Source organism: Taudactylus pleione, unplaced genomic scaffold (assembly GCF_031769625.1).
Source record: "Taudactylus pleione unplaced genomic scaffold, aTauple2 ptg000252l, whole genome shotgun sequence".
Classification (NCBI taxonomy): Eukaryota; Metazoa; Chordata; class Amphibia; order Anura; family Myobatrachidae; genus Taudactylus; species Taudactylus pleione.
In genome coordinates, this window is record NW_028284654.1 from 2,160,040 (window position 1) to 2,181,358 (window position 21,319).

Below are 21,319 nucleotides of genomic sequence, written 5' to 3' on the forward strand. Positions count from 1 at the left end.
AAGCGTAGCAGAGTCATCACAAACTAAGGACTAGCTTGAACACAATGCACAGATTCAGCACAGTGATCTGACAGTCTGCAGATTCAGTGTATATATATATATATATATATATATATATATATATATTAGGGGAGAGCGGGTTCGGATTTCTGAAATCCAAACCCCCCCGAGCCCCCCCGATCCGAGGCCGATCCGAGTCAGGCTCGACTTTTCCCGCCTGACTCGGATTCTGAAATCGAGTCAAAACGTCATCTTCCCGCCTTCCGAGTCTCGCGGGTTTTGGATCCTATATAAGGTACCCGCGTCGGCGCCATTTTCTCTCTCGGCTGTGGACAGTGAAGAGGGAGGGTGGGAGTTAGGGCTGGCTGGGCTGTGTAGTGTAGTGTAGTGTAGTGCTGCTGTTGTCCACTACTTCAAAGTCCATAGGGGCTGGCTGTGTTCTGCTGTGCTGCTGTTGTTAATAGGGGCTGTGTCCACTACTTCAAAGTCCATAGGGGCTGGCTGGACTGTGTTGTGCAGTCAGTTGTCCATAGGGGCTGTGTCCACTCCAAAGTCCTGTGCAGTGTCCCAGTCCTAAAGGGGTGCTGTAGTGTTGTCCAGGGGGTGCTCAGTCCATCAGGGGTGCTCCCCCCAAGTGCTAAAAAAATAATATTTTTTTTGTGTTTGTGAATTGTGTGCGCAGTAGCCGCACGTGCATCAACAAAGTAGTGCCAAGCGTGCTCCTGTGTCATAAGTAAAGGGCCGGCTGGCTTGACCGTTAAAGGGTGCTGTAACCCCCAAAGTACACTCCAGTCCAAACCCAAAAAAAAATTATTTTCTGTGTTTGTGAATTGTGTGCGCAGTAGCAGCACGTGCATCAACAAAGTAGTGCCAAGCGTGCGCCTGTGTCATAAGTAAAGGGCCGGCTGGCTTGACCATTAAAGGGTGCTGTAACCCCCAAAGTACACTCCAGTCCAAACCAAAAAAAAAATTATTTTCTGTGTTTGTGAATTGTGTGCGCAGTAGCCGCACGTGCATCAACAAAGTAGTGCCAAGCGTGCGCCTGTGTCATAAGTAAAGGGCCGGCTGGCTTGACCGTTAAAGGGTGCTGTAACCCCCAAAGTACACTCCAGTCCAAACCAAAAAAAAAATTATTTTCTGTGTTTGTGAATTGTGTGCGCAGTAGCCGCACGTGCATCAACAAAGTAGTGCCAAGCGTGCGCCTGTGTCATAAGTAAAGGGCCGGCTGGCTTGACCGTTAAAGGGTGCTGTAACCCCCAAAGTACACTCCAGTCCAAACCAAAAAAAAAATTATTTTCTGTGTTTGTGAATTGTGTGCGCAGTAGCCGCACGTGCATCAACAAAGTAGTGCCAAGCGTGCGCCTGTGTCATAAGTAAAAGGCCGGCTGGCTTGACCGTTAAAGGGTGCTGTAACCCCCAAAGTACACTCCAGTCCAAAACAAAAAAAAAAATATTTTCTGTGTTTGTGAATTGTGTGCGCAGTAGCCGCACGTGCATCAACAAAGTAGTGCCAAGCGTGCGCCTGTGTCATAAGTAAAGGGCCGGCAGGCTTGACCATTAAAGGGTGCTGTAACCCCCAAAGTACACTCCAGTCCAAACCAAAAAAAAAATTATTTTATGTGAATGTGAATTGTGTGCGCAGTAGCCGCACGTGCATCAACAAAGTAGTGCCAAGCGTGCGCCTGTGTCATAAGTAAAGGGCCGGCTGGCTTGACCGTTAAAGGGTGCTGTAACCCCCAAAGTACACTCCAGTCCAAACCAAAAAAATAATTATTTTCTGTGTTTGTTGTGTGCGCAGTAGCCGCACGTGCATCAACAAAGTAGTGCCAAGCGTGCGCCTGTGTCATAAGTAAAGGGCCGGCTGGCTTGACCATTAAAGGGTGCTGTAACCCCCAAAGTACACTCCAGTCCAAACCAAAAAAAAAAATATTTTCTGTGTTTGTGAATTGTGTGCGCAGTAGCTGCACGTGCATCAACAAAGTAGTGCCAAGCGTGCGCCTGTGTCATAAGTAAAGGGCCGGCTGGCTTGACCGTTAAAGGGTGCTGTAACCCCCGAAAGTACACTCCAGTCCAAACCAAAAAAAATATTATTTTCTGTGTTTGTGAATTGTGTGCGCAGTAGCCGCACGTGCATCAACAAAGTAGTGCCAAGCGTGCGCCTGTGTCATAAGTAAAGGGCCGGCTGGCTTGACCGTTAAAGGGTGCTGTAACCTCCAAAGTACACTCCAGTCCAAACCAAAAAAAAAATTATTTTCTGTGTTTGTGAATTGTGTGCGCAGTAGCCGCACGTGCATCAACAAAGTAGTGCCAAGCGTGCGCCTGTGTCATAAGTAAAGGGCCGGCTGGCTTGACCGTTAAAGGGTGCTGTAACCCCCAAAGTACACTCCGGTCCAAACCAAAAAAAAATTATTTTCTGTGTTTGTGAAATGTGTGCGCAGTAGCCGCACGTGCATCAACAAAGTAGTGCCAAGCGTGCGCCTGTGTCATAAGTAAAGGGCCGGCTGGCTTGACCGTTAAAGGGTGCTGTAACCCCCAAAGTACACTCCAGTCCAAACCAAAAAAAAAATTATTTTCTGTGTTTGTGAATTGTGTGCGCAGTAGCCACACGTGCATCAACAAAGGAGCAGCGCCAAGCGTGCGCCTGTGTCCCATAAGTAAAGAGCCGGCTGGCTCATTTCTTAAAGGCTGGTGTAACCCACAAAGTGCACTACTCTCCAGCAAAAATAAAAAAATATTTTCTGTGTTTAGCCGCACGTACATATCAAATCGATATAACATAAATGGAGGACCAAACTTTCTCCGATAAAAATAAAATAGAGAAACATCAAGAACCACTTCCTCCTAGTGCTGAAGCTGCTGCCACTAGTCATGACATAGACGATAACATGCCATCAACGTCGTCTGCCAAGGCCGATGCCCAATGTCATAATAGAGGGCACATACAATCCCAAATGACAAAGTTCAGGAAAATGACCTTGAAAAAAACATTTAAATCAGCTGAAGAGAAACGTAAACTTGCCAATATGCCATTTACGACACGGAGTGGCAAGGAACGGCTAAGGTCGATCCCTAGTATGTTCATGACTAGTGGTTCAGCTTCACATGACGATGGAAGCCCTCCTCCCACTAAAAAAATCTAAAGATTTAAGCTGGCAAAAGCACAGCGAAGAACTGTGCTTTCTAAGAAGATATCACAAATCCCCAAGGAGAGTCCAAGTGTGGCGGTGGTTGCGATGCCTGACCTTCCCAGCACTGGACGGGAAGAGGTGGCTCTTTCCACCATTTGCACGCCCCCTGCAAGTGCTGAAAGGAGCACCCACAGTCTACTTGCTGATATGCCAACTGAAGATGTCACTGTTGAAGTACAACAGGATGAGGATACTGGTGTAGCTGGCGCTGAGGAGGAAGTTGGCGAGGAGGATTCTGATGGTGATGTGGTTTGTTTAAATCAGGCTCCGGGGGAGACAGTTGTTGTCCGTGGGATGAAAAAGCCCATCACGGTCATGCCTGGGCAGAAGACCAAACATTCCACCACTTTGGTCTGGCAATATTTCTATCCAAATCCGGACAACAACTGTCTTGCCATATGTACCATATGTAAAGGTGAAATAAGTAGGGGTAGGGACGTCAACCACCTAGGAATATCCTCCCTTATACGGCACCTGCAGCGCGTTCATAAAAAGTTACTGTCAAGTTCAGAAACTTTGGCTAGACCGTAAGCAGTCCAGGGACACCTAAATCCCGTTGTCCTGCTGTATCCAAGCGCCTGCAAACCACACCGTCAACTCCCTCCTCGTCAATTTCCTCCTTAGTCAGGATCGGAAGTAGTCCTGCAGGCCATATCACTGGCATGACTGACTCTCCTATCCGGGATTCCTCCGGAGGATCCTGCATTGCTACGCCTACTGCTGCCGCTGCTGCTGTTGCTGCTGCTGCTGGGAGTCGTTCATCATCCCAGAGAGGAAGTAGGAACACCACTACTTTTACTAAACAATTGACCCTCCAACAGTCCTTAGCGAGGAGGATGAAGTACGACAGCAGTCATCCTGAAGCAAAACGTATAACTGAGGCCTTGACTGCTATGTTGGTGTTAGATGTGCGTCCGGTATCCGCCATTAGTGCAGTGGTATTTAGACAATTGATGGAGGTAGTGTGTCCCCGGTTCCAAATCCCGTCTAGATTCCACTTCACTAGGCAGGCGATACCGAGACTGTACAGAAACGTCAGAAAAAGTGTCCTCAGTGTCCTGAAAAATGCCGTTGTACACAATGTCCACTTAACCACGGACATGTGGACAAGTGGAACAGGGCAGACTAAGGACTATATGACTGTGACAGCCCACTGGGTAGATGTATCACCTTACGCAGCAACAGCAGCAGCGTCACCAGTAGCAGCATCTCAGAAACGCCAGCTCGTTCCAAGGCAGGTTACGCTGTGTATCACCGGTTTCAGTAAGAGGCACACCGCCGACAACCTCTTAGAGAAACTGAGGGAAATCATCGCCCAGTGGCTTACCCCACTTAGACTCTCCTGGGGATTTGTGATATCTGACAACGCCACCAATATTGTGCGGGCATTACATCTGGGCAAATTCCAGCACGTCCCATGTTTTGCTCACACAATAAACTTGGTGGTGCAGAATTTTCTGAAAAGCGACAGGGGAGTGCAGGAGACGCTGTGGGTGGCCCGAAAAATTTCTGGCCACTTTCGCCATTCAGCGACTGCGTGCCGAAGACTGGAGCGCCAGCAAACACTCTTGAACCTGCCCCGCCATCACCTGAAGCAAGAGGTTGTGACGCGGTGGAACTCAACCCTCTATATGCTTCAGAGGATGGAGGAGCAGCAAAAGGCCATACAAGCCTATACATCCACCTATGACATAGGCAAAGGAGGGGGTATGCACCTGACTCAAGCACAGTGGAGAATGATTTCCGTGTTGTGCAAGGTTCTCCAGCCATTCGAACTTGCCACACGTGAAGTCAGTTCAGACACTGCCAGCTTGAGTCAGGTCATTCCCCTCATCAGGCTTTTGCAGAAGCAGCTGGAGAAAGTGAAGGAGGAGCTAAGACGGAGCGATTCCGCTCGGCATGTGGGACTTGTGGATGAAGCCCTTCATTCGCTTTGCCAGGATTCCCGGGTGGTCAATCTGTTGAAATCAGACCACTACATTTTGGCCACCGTGCTCGATCCTAGGTTTAAAGCCTATGTGGTGTCTCTCTTTCCGGCCGACACAAGCCTGCAGAGGTGCAAAGACCTGCTGGTGAACACACTGTCAGCTGAAGCGGAACATGACACGTCAACAGCTCCTTCTTCATTTTCTCCCGCAACTGGGGCTGCCAGGAAAAAACTTAGGTATCCTAAGCAACCCGCTGGCGGTGATGCAGGGCAGGCAGAACCAAGTTTGGACATCTGGTCCGGACTGAAGGACCTGGCAACAATTTCTGACATGTCTACTGTCACTGCATATGATACTGTCACCATTGACAGAATGGTGGAGGATTACATCGGTGACAGCATCCACGTAGGCATGTCAGACAGTCCATACCTGTACTGGCAGGAAAAAGAGGCAATTTGGAGGCCGCTGTACAAACTGGCTCTATTTTACCTGAGTTGCCCCCCCTCCAGTGTGTACTCCGAAAGAGTGTTTAGTGCAGCCGGGAACCTTGTCAGCAAAAGGCGTAGGAGGTTGCTTCCACAGAATGTGGAGAAGATGATGTTCATCAAAATGAATTATCAGCTCTTCCAGGGAGACCAGCCTCCAGAACGTACAGAGGGACCTGTGGTGGTGGATTCAAGTGGGGACGAGTTAATACTTTGTGAGGATGAGGATGTACACACTGAAGAGGGTGAGGAATCGGTGGATGAGGAGGATGAGGATGACATCTTGCCTCCGTAGAGCCAGTTTGTGCAGGGACAGATTAATTGCCAGCTTGTTTTGTGGGGGCCCAAACGAACCAATCATTTCAGCCACGGTTGTGTGGCAGACCCTGGCGCTGAAATGATTGGTTTGTTAAAGTGTGCATGTCCTGTTTATACAATATAAGGGTGGGTGGGAGGGCCCAAGGACAATTCCATCTTGCACCTCTTTTTTTCTTTGCATTATGTACAGTTTGGGGCCTAGTTTTTCAAACTGCCATCCTGTCTGCCACTGCAGTATCATGCCTAGATGGGTCACGTGTTTGTGCCGCCCACTCGTGTCGCTTAGCATAGTCATCCAGCTAACTCGGTGCAACCTTTTGGACATAAAAACACTATTGTGAGGTGTGAGGTGTTCAGAATAGACTGGAAATGAGTGGAAATTAAGGTTATTGAGGTTAATAATAGCATAGGAGCAGAAAAACCTACAAATTCTGTGATTTTAGCTGTTTTTATGCTTTTTTTCAAAAAAATACAGATCCAAAACACAAAACCCAGAACCCAAAACACGGAAGGGTGGTTTTGGCAAAACCAATCCAGATCCAAAACACGAAGAAAGATCCAGATCCAAAACCAAAACACAAAACACGAAAAGTGGCCGGTGCACACCCCTAATATATATATATATACACATATTCAAAGGCTGATTGAAAAGTAATGAGACTGCCTCTGTTTTTCTGTCCCATAGGTAGACATGGCAACGCTATGCTGGTTAGTGTGCAGCTTATACATCGATGTGCCTGAACATGCGGTTGGACTGCTGTAGTCTTCCTTGTTTGGTCATGGCGGATGAGGAAGACGTGTCTGTGATATTATGTCAGAGATCTGTGATTGATTTTTGTGTTAAACTTTTAAAAAAGTGGAAATGAAACTCATGAAATGTTACTGCAGCATACGGTGGAGAACAATTAGCCCAGCTGCAGTATTCAATGGTGGAAGCACCTCAAAGAGGGTAATACGCGAGTAACTAACAAAGCTCGTTCTGGGAGACCATCGACCGCGGTTACAGATATTAACATTGCCAAAGCCTCAGAGATGTTGCAAAATGACAGAAGGTTAAGTTTACTCGAAATTTCAGCTTCACTTAGCATCTCATTCGAATGGATTCAGCATATTGTGACAAAGAAACTGAGAATGCATCGTGTGTGCGCCAGGTGGGTACCCAGAAACCTCACAGAAGAGCAGATGTGACGACGAGTTGAATCATGCATGAACACCGTTCGAATGTTGGAGAGGAAACCCAATTTCCTGACATCGATTGTGACGTATTGTGGATTTATCATTATGATCCGGAATCCGAACAACAGTCCAGTGTATGGAAACACGCAAATTCGCCACCGCCCCAAAAATTCTGTGTGATTCCTTTGGCGTGTAAAGTCATGCTTCTGCTGTTCTTTGATGTGCACGGTCTGATCCTACAGCACTGGGTTCCCCGTGGACAGACAGTTAATGGTGACTACTATGCAAACATCCTGAAACCCCATTTGCGTGGAGCCATGAGGAAGAAAAGAAAACATTTGCTGAAGGAACAGTGGTTTTTGCTCCAAGACAATGCCCGACCACATGTTACTGCTGTTGCTTTGGCAGCACTGACTGAAATGAATGGGTCAGCCCTGGCACACCCTCCATATAGCCCGGACTTAGCGCCCTGTGATTTCTGAGCATTCCCAACCCTGAAAAAACAACTGCGCAGAAAGAAGTTCTCAACAGATGATGAAGTGAAAAATGCCACAGAGGCAACACTAACAGTGATGTCACAGAACAGACTACTGCACGTCTCTGATTCGCTGTTGAAACGCTGCAGCCCCACCCCTGGAGCCGCCACTGCTAGTCAGTACATATTCCTGCTTCTGACAGCGGTGTTGTGTACTATGATGTCCACAATCAAAGACAATTTATTGAGCAGTTTGGACTAGGTGAGGAGGAAACTACCAGCAAAATTCACCATTCAGTACCTGCTGAAAAAACTGGAAACCACTGGAACATTATTGGCTGTCCACTTACTTTGAAAGTTATAAGAAAATCTTTGTGAGCTAAACACCCTGTATTTGCACCATGTAGGATAAAGTGGATCTCCTTTATTCCTTGACCTTTGCAACAACCAACATCTGATTGTCCTGGCAGCTCCTTGTCAACACAGTTTGCCCTATGAATAGTTTATGGGCTCCTCTGCCACCTTTAGTTGCTGTTTGCTTTAGCTGGCAGTCGCACATCATGCACTTGGTGTTTGGTTTCATGAGATCTAACCTAGATTGAAGATGCTGGTCAAGGAACAACTTTGCCGGAGTTTGACTGGTTGTAGCATGTGATTTGGTACTTGATTAGGGATGTAGCAAACCTTTGTTGTAACATGCCCAGATCATTGGGAACTTTTCAGTTGTGCATTGAGGTCCATTACCACTGACCAGTTGTTCTGGCAGGTCTATTCTAGCAAATAGATTCCATAGGGCCTCTACTGTACGAACAGCTGTAGTAGAGCCCATGGTAAATGCTTCCGACCACTTGGAGCAGGGCAGGTGTCTACCATCACCAAAAATATCATCGTAATGGATGGTTCCACAAGCTGTCGCCAGAGCTGATGAATTAGGCATATTTTGCACCTGTTGAACCAGAATATCCTTCTGCCAGCTGTTGGTTGAGCCCAGGCTACCAGACAAAACTTCTGAGATAAAGATCCTCGGTCCCCATGTGATAACATGAGTCAGTCCATTCTGTGCTATTAGTACAGGGAAAACTGACATTTTCGTAGGCCCAACTGTCCCTCCCACACTGCTACATACAGTACACTTGAGCTAGTGTTACAGTTGTACTGGCTTCCAGTCGTATCATTGCTACAGTAATGGCTTTCAACTTACTCTAGTGTAAATACATCTAATGTGCTCTCATTTCCTGCTGGTCCTTGAGCAGGTTCCCACGGCAATCGGGACTGCCTATCTGTATTGACAAGTTTCAAGGTTTGTTTGAACTCTATGCTTTAATTCATTACAACGTCTGAGCTTATATTTTATGTGCTGAACGCTCCTCACCCCAACTTCATTTGAAAAGACAGAAAGCATGTTCATGTTCAAATACACTTTCACCCCCATATTCAGAGGTCATTGCATCAGAAAAGTAAAAAAAAAAAAAATTAGCGAAATGTATATATAGTATAATTTACTTATTGCAGCCCCTGTCTAGTTGCATAAAGTGAGACTAACACCAGAAATAATATATTGATATAGGGCCAGATTCAGAGATGAATGTAATGGCGATTACGCACGCCGATCGAGCGATTGCTTGCCATCGAGCTTGTGTATAAGGTGCACTTCATGTGTGCAGCTATCACATTGCGATTACGGATGCACAAAGGAATCCATCGCTAAGTGAGTGACAGGTTGTCAGCGTTTGGGGGTGGGGGGGTCAATAAAACGCAGGCGTGTCTGACCGTTTAAATGCCATTACAGGGACGTGCATATATTAGCCATCGAGATCTCATACACAGCATGAGAACTCATTGCGTGCCAGGAGAGCTGCCAAGTCTGCAGCTGGTCAGACCTTCCGCAAGGGCAAGATGGCTGCTCGATGTGCGTCGATGTTGCCGATATTTACACAGGTAGGCAACGTCCTACGCACATGAGAAGGCAGCAATGGGCGTCCTTATGCTCGGGTAAGCTTTGTAACTATTAGCATATTTTCGCAGCTGTGATCGCATTAGTGTCCATCTCTGAATCAGGCCCATAATGTAGCAGCCTCTCCTCGAAGACTGGCTCAGTTTACTCAGAGATCAATGCAGATGTTGCTCAATGATAGCTGCCAAACTTCTCGGAAAGTCCAGTTCACATCCCAAGCCACTCATAAATAATTTAGTTTTGTTTTTTTACCTTAATGTCTCAATATGCAGCCCAGCTCCAGAACCAGGTTGAACGAAGACCACAAAAAGTGAAAGTTGGCATATATAATACCTAATGATCACTTTAACATGTATAATTTAATTATTTGCTGCATTGTATAATGAGTGCTTTTTATTCTCTTATTGGCAAATTGATTGAAAATTTGCGCCAACCGTGCTATACGTCCACCCTGCAGCTTACTGCTGATTTCATCACTGCTTGCCGCCCCTCTTACCAAGCAGTTATCACTATAGCTGATAAATTATTCATAACAAATGTAACTAGACGGAGAAAAAGCACATTACATACAAGTGCACAGTACTGAGTGCCACCTGGGACTGCACTCAAGTCAGCTTTCATCTAGGAATCATTGATCAGCAGAACAATGAACAGTGATGCAGAAATAGCAGACTTGTCTCAGCATAATTAATTCAGGCTGCTTTATGAATACTCAGAGATTAACATTCACTTCACTGGCCCTTTACTGTCTCCTTGACTATTACTATTAGTAACATTTATTTATATATAGCGCCAGCATACATAGCTGTGTTTTATGAATGGTAGCAGATACAGTAATACAACAAGACTGGACATTAACAGACAGACAGAGGTGAGAGAGACCTGTTTGCAAGCTGACATTGTAAAGGAGAATAGAAGTTTAGTGGGTCTATTTATGAAGCAGTGGTGACCTCTATCTCTGGCTCTTCGACAGAGAAAGGGGTGATCACTGTTTGCCATACTTGCCTATTCTCCTGGAATGGCCGGGAGGCTACCGATAATCTGGTGGTGCTGCAGGCCACCCCCAAAAAGAGGGGAAGTATCCCGCACCCTCCTCTGTCCACCCGCACCCCAACCCATACTTGCCTACTTTTGAAAACTAGTTTCAGGGAGATTTTAGATGGCTCCACGCGCAGCGCAGCATGGGGGCGTGACCAGCTCCACCCAATGGGCGTGTCAAGCTCCACCTATGGGCGTATATATTGCCACTCGGGTGTGTCCTGTACCAAATTAAGTTATTTAGGGCTAATGTTTTAGGCAATTCAGTGCTGGTGTCTGACAATCATAAAATATGCAGACAAACAAAAGTACAGCCCTGTTCACCACCGCCACATAACTGAACCTAAGAATGACATATAGGCAGAATGTACTTATTTTAATAATTTTTGCTGAATTTCTCAATAACCTTTTGGCCAAGGGCTGTCGTGAAAAAAATGCTGATACTCTCTAGGACATAAAATATTCTTTATGGATCCTGAAAAGTGGGACAGATCCTTTGCATGCTCCTCCACAACCATTTACCCAGACACATTCACACAAATAGATCCTCCCCTCCTCTCCTCTCGCAGTCAATACATTTTGTAAGAGTTGCTAGTGAGCTCTGAACAACACTCACAGTGTCATGCAGCTCCGGCGCCGGCTCCTCCGTCTGTCCTCCATAATCAGTCTCCCAACAGTCTACACTGTATGAGCTGGGTGCAGGGGGAAGCGTCTGCGGGCATTAGCACTGCACTCCTGACTCCCTGGCCTGCAACCGTGACCCATTGTGGTCGTCCCCGCCGCTGATGCCGCCAGCATTAGTGTGCCTGTTTCATTTGTAACCTATGCTGGCCGCCGGCACCCACCCCGCGGTAGCCGGCTTTTACCATGACGTCAGGAGTGCAGTGCTAGAGACGCCTCCCGGGTCCGCCTCCTCCTGCACACCGGCCAGTGTAGAAGACTGTAGACTGCTGGTGCTGGGAGAGTGATTATGGAGGACGGACTGAGGAGCCGACGCTGGAGCTGCATGACACTGTGAGTGTTGTTCAGAGCTCACTAGCAGCAGCCGCCCTCAGTATTTCCAGCTTCAGAAACCGGGAGATGAGTTATAATTTGCGGGGCTGCAGGAGACTCCATTAAAAATCGGGAGCCTCCCGCTAAAATCGGGAGGGTAGGCAAGCCTGCCCCAACCCCTCCACAGGCAGCTGCTCACAACCCCCCCAGCAGACGCCCACTTACAGAGCACAAGTGAGCAGATGGGGGGGGGCCGATGACGTGATTGGGCACTGTATAGCGGGTGGTGGGACCATGATGATCGCCATGCACAGCCAACCTATGTGGCCTCGATTCCCGCCTTTAGGCCGAAAGTTGGCAAGAATTCTATTTGCGCCTATTTATCCAAAGGTATCTCAATTTACGCAGTTTACCTCATTCCCATAGTCTGCTGTGGGGACTACAGCCATGCCTGCTCAATTTATAAAAGCTGTACTTTCTGCCGTTAGGAAACGTCATCTTGAGAGGACGTACCTATACACAGCATTGAGGGACCCACAAACGACCAGTCTTTAATATGATGCACCTGCGCACACACACGGACAGATGCAAATGCACGCATGCACACACAGGGCCTGATTCAGAGCCGGACGCTCTTTAAGAGCGTTCGCTCTGAATCAGGGCATTTTTTTTGTTGCGGCCTCCTGGCCGCTTGCTAAGCTGTGGATGACAGCTTAGCGAGCGCCCCCCGCGACATGTGGCCAGAGGGGCTTCTGGGTTTTAGACCCGGAAGTACCTCATTCACAAAGGGTCTCTCTTACCGAGATAGCAGTCCTTTGCGCATTCCTTCATGCATACCAACGTTACCAATACCAGCATGCATGTGAAGAGCATCGGGATGCATCCCGCCCACAGACAGATGCATACGCACGCCTGCACACAACACACACAGAAAGATGCACACTCACGCATGCACACAACACACACAGATGCACACTCGCGCATGCACACAACACACACAGGCATATGCACACAACACACAGATGCACACTCACACATGCACACAACACACACAGGCAGACAGTCGCACAAACACGCATTCACACACCACACACAGGCATATTCACACGCACGCATGCACACAACACACAGACAGATGCACATGCACGCATGCACACAACACACAGACAGATACACACGCACGCATGCACACACACAGACAGACAGTCGCACAAGCACTCATGCACACAACACACAGACAGATGCAATCTCACGCATGTGCACAACACACACAGACAAATGCATACGCACGCATGCACACAACACAGACAGACGCACAAGCACACACGGCCACACCTAAACAGGTCTTACGATGAAAAACAAAAAATCATCAGTGGTGTGTATGGGAATATATGTAATGTATGCCTTTTCCTGCATAGCACATTGTATCATGCATACAAAGAGCAGGCTCACAGCCACAAGATCTGACACTGCAGTCATTATACAGCATTTATACCTATGGCTTTGATGCAGCGGCCTCTCTTACTGTATCATTGTTAGTTCCTGCCATAGTGAGGCTGGGCTCAGCGATCAGTTACCCCAGCCCCTTAGCACAAGAGAAAAGAGCTGGGACAGGGGTCAGCTGGTACTGTGGCTCCATTGTGTGTTGCAGTGCAGCCTGTGGCTTTATTCATTGTCATTGCTATCTGCATGCATAGTTCTCTCCTCTACAGAAACGCAGTCATGTTTGTCAATCAGAGCAAGCCTTTAATATTGTGGGAATAAAAAGAAATGTCTCCGGCGCTGGAGGAGGGTATAGCAATCTCGGTTACTTATAACCTGATAAAATGTGTCTGTGACACAATGCTGTGACTAGATCTTCCGTTATTCCCCTGAAAGGAGGACTATACAGTGTTCTGCGGACTGTCCTGTTAATTGTCTCAGCTTCAACCACTATAATGATCAATCTGTTACTCACTTGTTACAGTGACCTATATTATAAAGCAGAAATGATCAAATGAGAGTGACCAAGTATAACTGTAAATGGTTCATTTTTATCTATTTATTAATGGCATCAAAAGACATACAACTACTATTCTTGATAAAGGAATTACATAAAGCAGACAAGTGCAGACAATAATAGGTGAAAAACTCACAAAAAAAACATTTCCCCTGCAATTTTCCTACCACCCAAAAAGTCAGGAAAATGGCCACCGCGCCCTATTTATGGTGATCTGTGCACCAACGCGGGACTCCTGAGAGGTAACTATTGAAGAAATGGGTGCAGGGTGCGTGGTGTGGGCCCCCCGGGAGGCAATCGGGAAGCCGACTGCCTAAATACCGGCAGCCGGCTTCCCGACTGTCTTATCCCGGCATGGGTGAAATGCCGGGCGTCTAGATATAGACGCCCGCATTTCCCCGACGCCGGGAGACCGGCGCCCGGCATCACGATCATAGTGATGCCGGGCGCCGTGAGCGGACAGCCGCGGGGTGGAGCGTTAGGTTTAGGGTTTCCGGGGGGGGGGGGACTTAGGGTTAGGCACCCCCCCGGGAGGGTTAGGGTTAGGCTAGGGGGAGGGAGGGTTAGGGTTAGGCACCCCCGGGGGGGACTTAGGGTTAGGCATCCCCCCGGGGGACTTAGGTTTAGGCAGCAGGGAAGGGGGTGGTTAGGGTTAGGCACTTAGAGGGGGGATTAGGGTTAGGCACTTGGGGGGGAAGTTAGGGTTAGGCACCCCTTAGGGGGGTTAGGTTAGTGGATACTTACCTATCCACGATCGGGATTTCCAGCGCTGTCGGGCTTCCGCTGCGTCGCACTCTGCTTCTGTCGGGCTGCCGCTGACGGGAATCGAACCGCCGGCCATGCGGCCGACGGTATTTCATACCAATTCCGGGCCCCCCCATGTACTGTACATTGCGTACCCTGCACCCATTATAGATACACCCCTGATGCTGACGCTATTTAAATGTTATTAATAATGATAATAATACAAAATCCCCACTCCCGTAAACAGATCCCCCACTACCTCTCCCTCCACATGTAAGGTGCAATTGGCCTAAACAGTCTCCACCCTGCGCTGCCCCTGGGCAACCCCACATTTTCTTTCTCTTCCTCCTGTAAGGCACATTCCCCTATTAACCAATTATTTCCAGTCAATGTTGACCACCTCACTCACAGCAGCTGAAATCATGAGGGAGGAACTTAATTGCAATGTGAGATCTGTATTTTAGATCTGAGAGTCGATTTGCGGGAAGACCTCAGTCGGGACTTGGCTCTACTCGAAACCCCAAAGTTTGGGTGTGTTCTGTCTTACCTATAGCAAAACCTAACTGCTCATCTGTAGCTTCTTCCTGCTTTGTTGTTAGCTTTGTTTACTATAGGTTGTAATACTTGTTTTAATGGGGACGCAGTCAGGATACCGGCGGGCGCTATCCTGCCCGCCGATATCCCGACACTTACATCCCAACATGGGACTAAAGATAGGTGTCGAAATCCCGACAACTATCACTAGCCCCGCTACGGAATCCCGACACCTATCATTAGCCCCACTACGGAATCCCGACACCTATCATTAGCCCCACTACGGAATCCCGACACCTATCATTAGCCCCACTACGGAATCCCGACACCTATCATTAGCCCCACTACGGAATCCCGACACCTATCATTAGCCCCACTACGGAATCCCGACACCTATCATTAGCCCCACTAAGGAATCCCGACACTTATCATTAGCCCCGCTACGGAATCCCGACACCTATCATTAGCCCCGCTACGGAATCCCGACACTTATCATTAGCCCCGCTACGGAACCCCGACACTTATCATTAGCCCCGCTACGGAATCCCGACACCTATCATTAGCCCCGCTACGGAATCCTGACACCTATCATTAGCCCCCCTATGGAATCCCGACACCTATCATTAGCCCCGCTACGGAATCCCGACACTTATCATTAGCCCCGCTACGGAATCCCGACACTTATCATTAGCCCCGCTACGGAATCCCGACACCTATCATTAGCCCCGCTACGGAATCCTGACACCTATCATTAGCCCCACTATGGAATCCCGACACCTTTCATTAGCCCCACTACAGAATCCCGATACTTATCATTAGCCCCACTACGGAATCCCGACACCTATCATTAGCCCCACTACAGAATCCCGACACCTATCATTAGCCCCACTATGGAATCCCGACACCTATCATTAGCCCCACTACAGAATCCCGACACTTATCATTAGCCCCACTACGGAATCCCGACACCTATCATTAGCCCCGCTACGGAATCCCGACACCTATCATTAGCCCCGCTACGGAATCCCGACACTTATCATTAGCCCCGCTACGGAATCCCGACACTTATCATTAGCCCCGCTACGGAATCCCGACACCTATCATTAGCCCCACTACAGAATCCCGACACCTATCATTAGCCCCACTATGGAATCCCGACACCTATCATTAGCCCCGCTACGGAATCCCGACACCTATCATTAGCCCCACTACAGAATCCCGACACTTGGCACACCGTATGAAGGTAAGCCGGGTGTCTTAGCGTCTAGCCGCGGGGGGGGTAGGTTTAGGGACCCCTGGGAGGACTTAGGGTTAGGCACCCCCCTGGAGGTTTAAGAAAGGGGGGTTAGACTTAGGCACCACTAGGGGGGTTAGGGTTAGGCACCCCCCGGGAGGGTTAGGTTTAGGGTGCAGGGAGGGGGCATCAGGTTTAGGCACTAACGGGGGGAGGTTAGGGTTAGGCACTAGGGGGGGAGGATAGGGTTAGGCATCCCTAAGGGAGAGTTAGGGTAGGGGAGAGGGGAGGGTTAGTGTACTTACCGTCAGCTGTCGGGACCGGTTAGGGTTAGGCTGCAGGAGGGGTGGGTTAGGGTTAGAATACTTAACATGCTTTGGGATTTTGACCGCCTGGATATCATTCACAACACGATACAATCAAAGAACTGTTGTTTACTAAATATCATGTGAACCAATTATTGAATTTATGATGATATTCTATTCAATTCTCTGACTAAAGCTGGGCATCCACTATACAATTATCAGTCAGATATCTGTCCAATCTGGCTGGTTGCAATGAAAACCTGGTAATGTATGGGAGCAAATGACAATCCTCCATTTGCTCACAAACACTAGAAAATAGCCAAAAATGGTTGTTTAGACAAATTGGTTAAAACACACAAATTTAACCAATTTGAACAATTTTTTTTTGTCCTTTTTTCAGTGTTTAAAACCATATGATCGACTGTCATTTGCGCCCATACATTACCAGGTTTTCATTCCAACCAGGCAGATTGGACAGATATCTGACAGAAACCTGTATAGTGGATGCCCAGCTTGAGTGATATTTTGGAACTTAATTTCCTTATAGCACTAATTTAAGAGCTTACTATTACTGGAACACCACATGCACTTGAGTATATATAATTTGCAATGCTGCTGGAGCTATTTAATGTGTGTGTATATGTATATATATATATATATATATATATACACACATACTGTACATACAGTATATATATGTTTTATGTTGAATAGATGTTATACTAGACCTGATCTGCTCATTATTAGAAGTGTTATTCCCAATGCAATGCCACATTATAGGCTGGCGAAGTGACTGCACAGACCACACGGTCGCTCCCACTCCTTGGCTGCGCAGAGGCTGAGCGTGCAGCTTGAGGACTGGCCCACATGAACCCAAAGCACTAGATTAAAATATCCACAAGATTAGGGGCTACATTAGATGTTAAGCACGTCTTCCGCTGAGACGCAGCGGCTCGCTTTGTGGCCACGCAGGAAGTGGGCGTGGCCTCACTACCCGAACCCCGTAGTCCCGACTCCTGTGCTTTTTACTGTGAGGGCCAGGGGGGTGCAGGAGGTGCAGACTGCCCTGACACTGTGAGGGAGATCTGCCCTGCCCTGCCACCGGCTCCCTCACAGTGTCAGGAACCAAGTGCTGCACTTAATACTACAGTGCAGCACCCGGCTCCTGTCACTAAGGGGGAGTCTGCACTCCCCCCTTAGTGACACCCCTTGGTGAGTGACACCCAGGTACGGCGCGCACCCCCCTTGGGACACCACTGCTAAAGTGCAAGTTTTTAGAAGTGGAAATGTTGCCCATAGCAACCAATCAGATTCTAATTATTTATCTACCTCCTTATATAAGATAATAGTTAGAATCTGATTGGTTGCTATGGGCAACAACTCCACTTCTAAAACCCCGCCGTTTAGTAAATAACTTAATGATTCATTACACACCAATAAGTTTCTATGGTGTGAATTAGATACTACTAAATTCTGTTGAAAGCACATACTAGCAGTTATTGTAAGCATACAGTTCTATACAAGGAATCAGTATGAAATACCCGGTTCCCGGCAGCGGCAGCCCGACATCAGCAGAGTTCCGAGCAGCGGAAGGCCGACAGCGCTGGAAATCCCGATCGTGGATAGGTGAGTATCTACTAACCTAACCTAACCCCCCTAACCCTAACCCTCCTTAGGGGTGTCTAACCCTAATCCCCCCTCTAAGTGCCTAACCCTAACCACCCCCTTCCCCGCTGCCTAAACCTAAGTCCCCCACGGGGGTGCCTAACCCTCCCTCCCCCTAGCCTAACCCTCCCGGGGGGATGCCTAACCCTAATCCCCCCTCTAAGTGCCTAACCCTAACCACCCCCTTCCCCGCTGCCTAAACCTAAGTCCCCCACGGGGGTGCCTAACCCTGCCTCCCCCTAGCCTAACCCTCCCGGGGGGGATGCCTAACCCTAAGTCCCCCCCGGGAGCCCTAGACCTAACCCTCCCCACCCCCCCCCCCCCCCGCGGCTGTCCGCTCGCGGCGCCCGGCATCACTACGATCGTGGTGCCGGGCGCCGGTCCCCGGCCTCGGGGAAATGCAGGGCGTCTACATATAGATGCCCGGTATTTCACCCTTGCCGTGATATAACAGTCGGGAAGCCGGCTGCCGGTATTTAGGCAGTCGGCTTCCCGATTGCATACCGTATACAACAATGCACCCTGCTGCTGTATGCACCTCTCCTATCTTACTATTCTTTCTTTATCTGCTGAAGTCCTATCCCCATGATTGTTAATATGATTTTTCTTCATTTGATTTTTTTATTAATAGATCAGTAAGGAATAATTTCAAGGTTTGGCAGCCATGCCTATGTTTCTCCCACAGGCTCCCCATAGACTTTAGGTGTGGAGCCCCTCTGCTCTGGCATGACTAATGTACCCGGATAGAATCCCCCATAACCTTTGGCGCACGTGTTACTTACACACAGCAGAGACAGCTGTTTCATGGATGAACTGTTATTCATGAGATTAAAGCCTGTCCAATTGTAGAGTGGAAGGGACATGTCTGAGGTACCTTGCTGCTGTAGTTAATGATCGGCTCTAGCAGCAAACTGATAAGCAGCAATCTTATGAGGAGCATAGAATGTGATAGTAGAAAAGAACCAAATCGAGTTTGTTTTAGGGTTTTTTTTGGAGTGGAAGGTTCTTGTTTCTTTGGAGAGGGGGGGGGTTCTTATTATTTTCAATGCCATAATAATTACCTAAGGAGGAGATTTGGCAAACCTTCAAAAGACGACAAAATTAGAATCTATTGGGCCCGTTTATCATTCACTATTTGAGGTAAAATCCCCGAAAACACACGTTTTCAGGGGTTTACCTCAAATACTAAGTATCCCCCAGATGTATGAAGGAGGGACCGCAGCAGGTATCTCCGATACCTGCTGCGATCCCTCAATTGCCGCTGGCAGCCGCCTCCCCCATAGGTGTCTATGGGGGATGCGATGCTGCCAAATGTATCAATATAGGGAATGCAAAGCATTCCCGATATTGGCCCCAGCAGCTAACGCCATCTGAAGACAGCGTTAGCCGCTGTAATCTATAGGCACTTACCGGATATGAGCCAGCGGAGAGATATCCCAGATCCCTCCGCCGGCAATGGGCGCCGCTCATGTGCAGTCCGCGGGACTGCGCATGCGCAGCAGCCCCGAATGCACTCCGGCCACATCGCAGGAGCCCGTCTCCCTGCATGTGCCGGTTAATACATCCGGCCGCTATGATCGCATTGCAAAATGTGATCATTAATAAATGGGCCCCACTATATTTATTCAAATGTACTAGATAAGAATAATAATTGCCCATAGCAACCAATTTATCCTATTTAGGTTTCCTAAATCTCCCTTTAAGTGTTCCCTGACAAAATACCATGGGGCCAAATGTAACAGCTTACGGTTTACGAGAGACAGTACAATTCTGACGAGATATTCACCAGATTTAAAGCGGCAATTAGTTTAAAGGCATAAGCAACCTGATTTTGCTTTTAAACTAATTGCTGCTTTAAGTTTAATGACTACCGGAATAGGGCCCTGTTACATTTGGCCCCACATCTGGTAAACTTTTGAAAATATTCACTTTCAATTTGAACACTATACATGTATAACCCATATTTGTATTACAATCCCTTCACCCATATATGAAATGTAGAAGAAGCACTCTCTTCACCAAAACCTGCGCCCAAAGTACTGCAGGGGTCTATGTACTAAGCCTTGGTGAGAGATTCTTTCTCCACTGTAAGTACCAACCAATCTGCTCCTGTCACGTTACAGGCTGTGTTTGAAAAAGGAGTTAAAAGCTGATTGGTTGGTACTTTATCTCTCTCCAAGGCTTAGTACAAGTGCCCCTGTGTCTGAAGAGGAATAAGGTGGTTACAAAGTCAACTGTTTTTATTTTAGGTTAAACCAGAGACAAAAACACACAAGGGATCATCGATCCCTACTATGAAAATAAAATGTCTATTCAAGTTGGTTTCCTAATAGAACACCTGATGTTGTGCATGGACTGCGCTGCTTCTTATAGGACTCAATGATCTCCTAAAGCTGGGTACACACTACATGATGTGTGTACCCAGCGGCGGCACGATACATTGCCCCATCCGCACACAATGCAGATGACGATGGCACGATGTGTAGTTCCATGGCGTCTTTCTTGGGACAATGCGATGTACAACACGCGTGCACGGGCACTAGGCGTCCGCAAGATATATAATTCCGATACCCGGCAGAATGATATATGGTGCAATGGATCGTGTACTTGTACCCAGCTGTATACACCAGCATGAGCCAAGCATCACTTTTACAAATACCATATTTATAGTGGGCACTAGCCCTCATTGCACATAACATGCTGTAAAAGCAATTCTAGCTTCAAATATTGATGCATGATTGCCAAGTTTTATATACACTCCTCTAGAGAGAGATATAGGGGGCGCTGTATACAAATGTGACCCATGATAGATACAAACCACCACACTTCTCCAATATGGTCTATGTTCAGCTGTCAAATCCCAATTGTGAGAAGATAGGGACTCTATACACAGTACATAATGAAAGAGCAATATGATATTTGAATATATTTTTTTACCAGATGGTCACTTACTAATTGGGAGACTACAGGTGACCCTTGCTGATTACAGTGGTCAGCAGGCCAAGTTTAAACGGCAGCGGTTGTTTAGACCCCAGAATGGATCTTTACCAGACTGCACTGTCCACTTTATAACGTTGCAATAAAGATTTGTTACTATACATTTTGCTATACTGTATGTAGTCAGTGATGTGCAATATAGATTTATGTACTGCTGGCCTATCCCATAGCATTTTACAATTTTAAGTGCAAAATTATAATATATATCCCCTGTACTATTTGCATTAACAGGTCACCTCAGTTTTGGTACCAGTCTGGTTCTAAGTACAAAAGGTGCCATTAAATG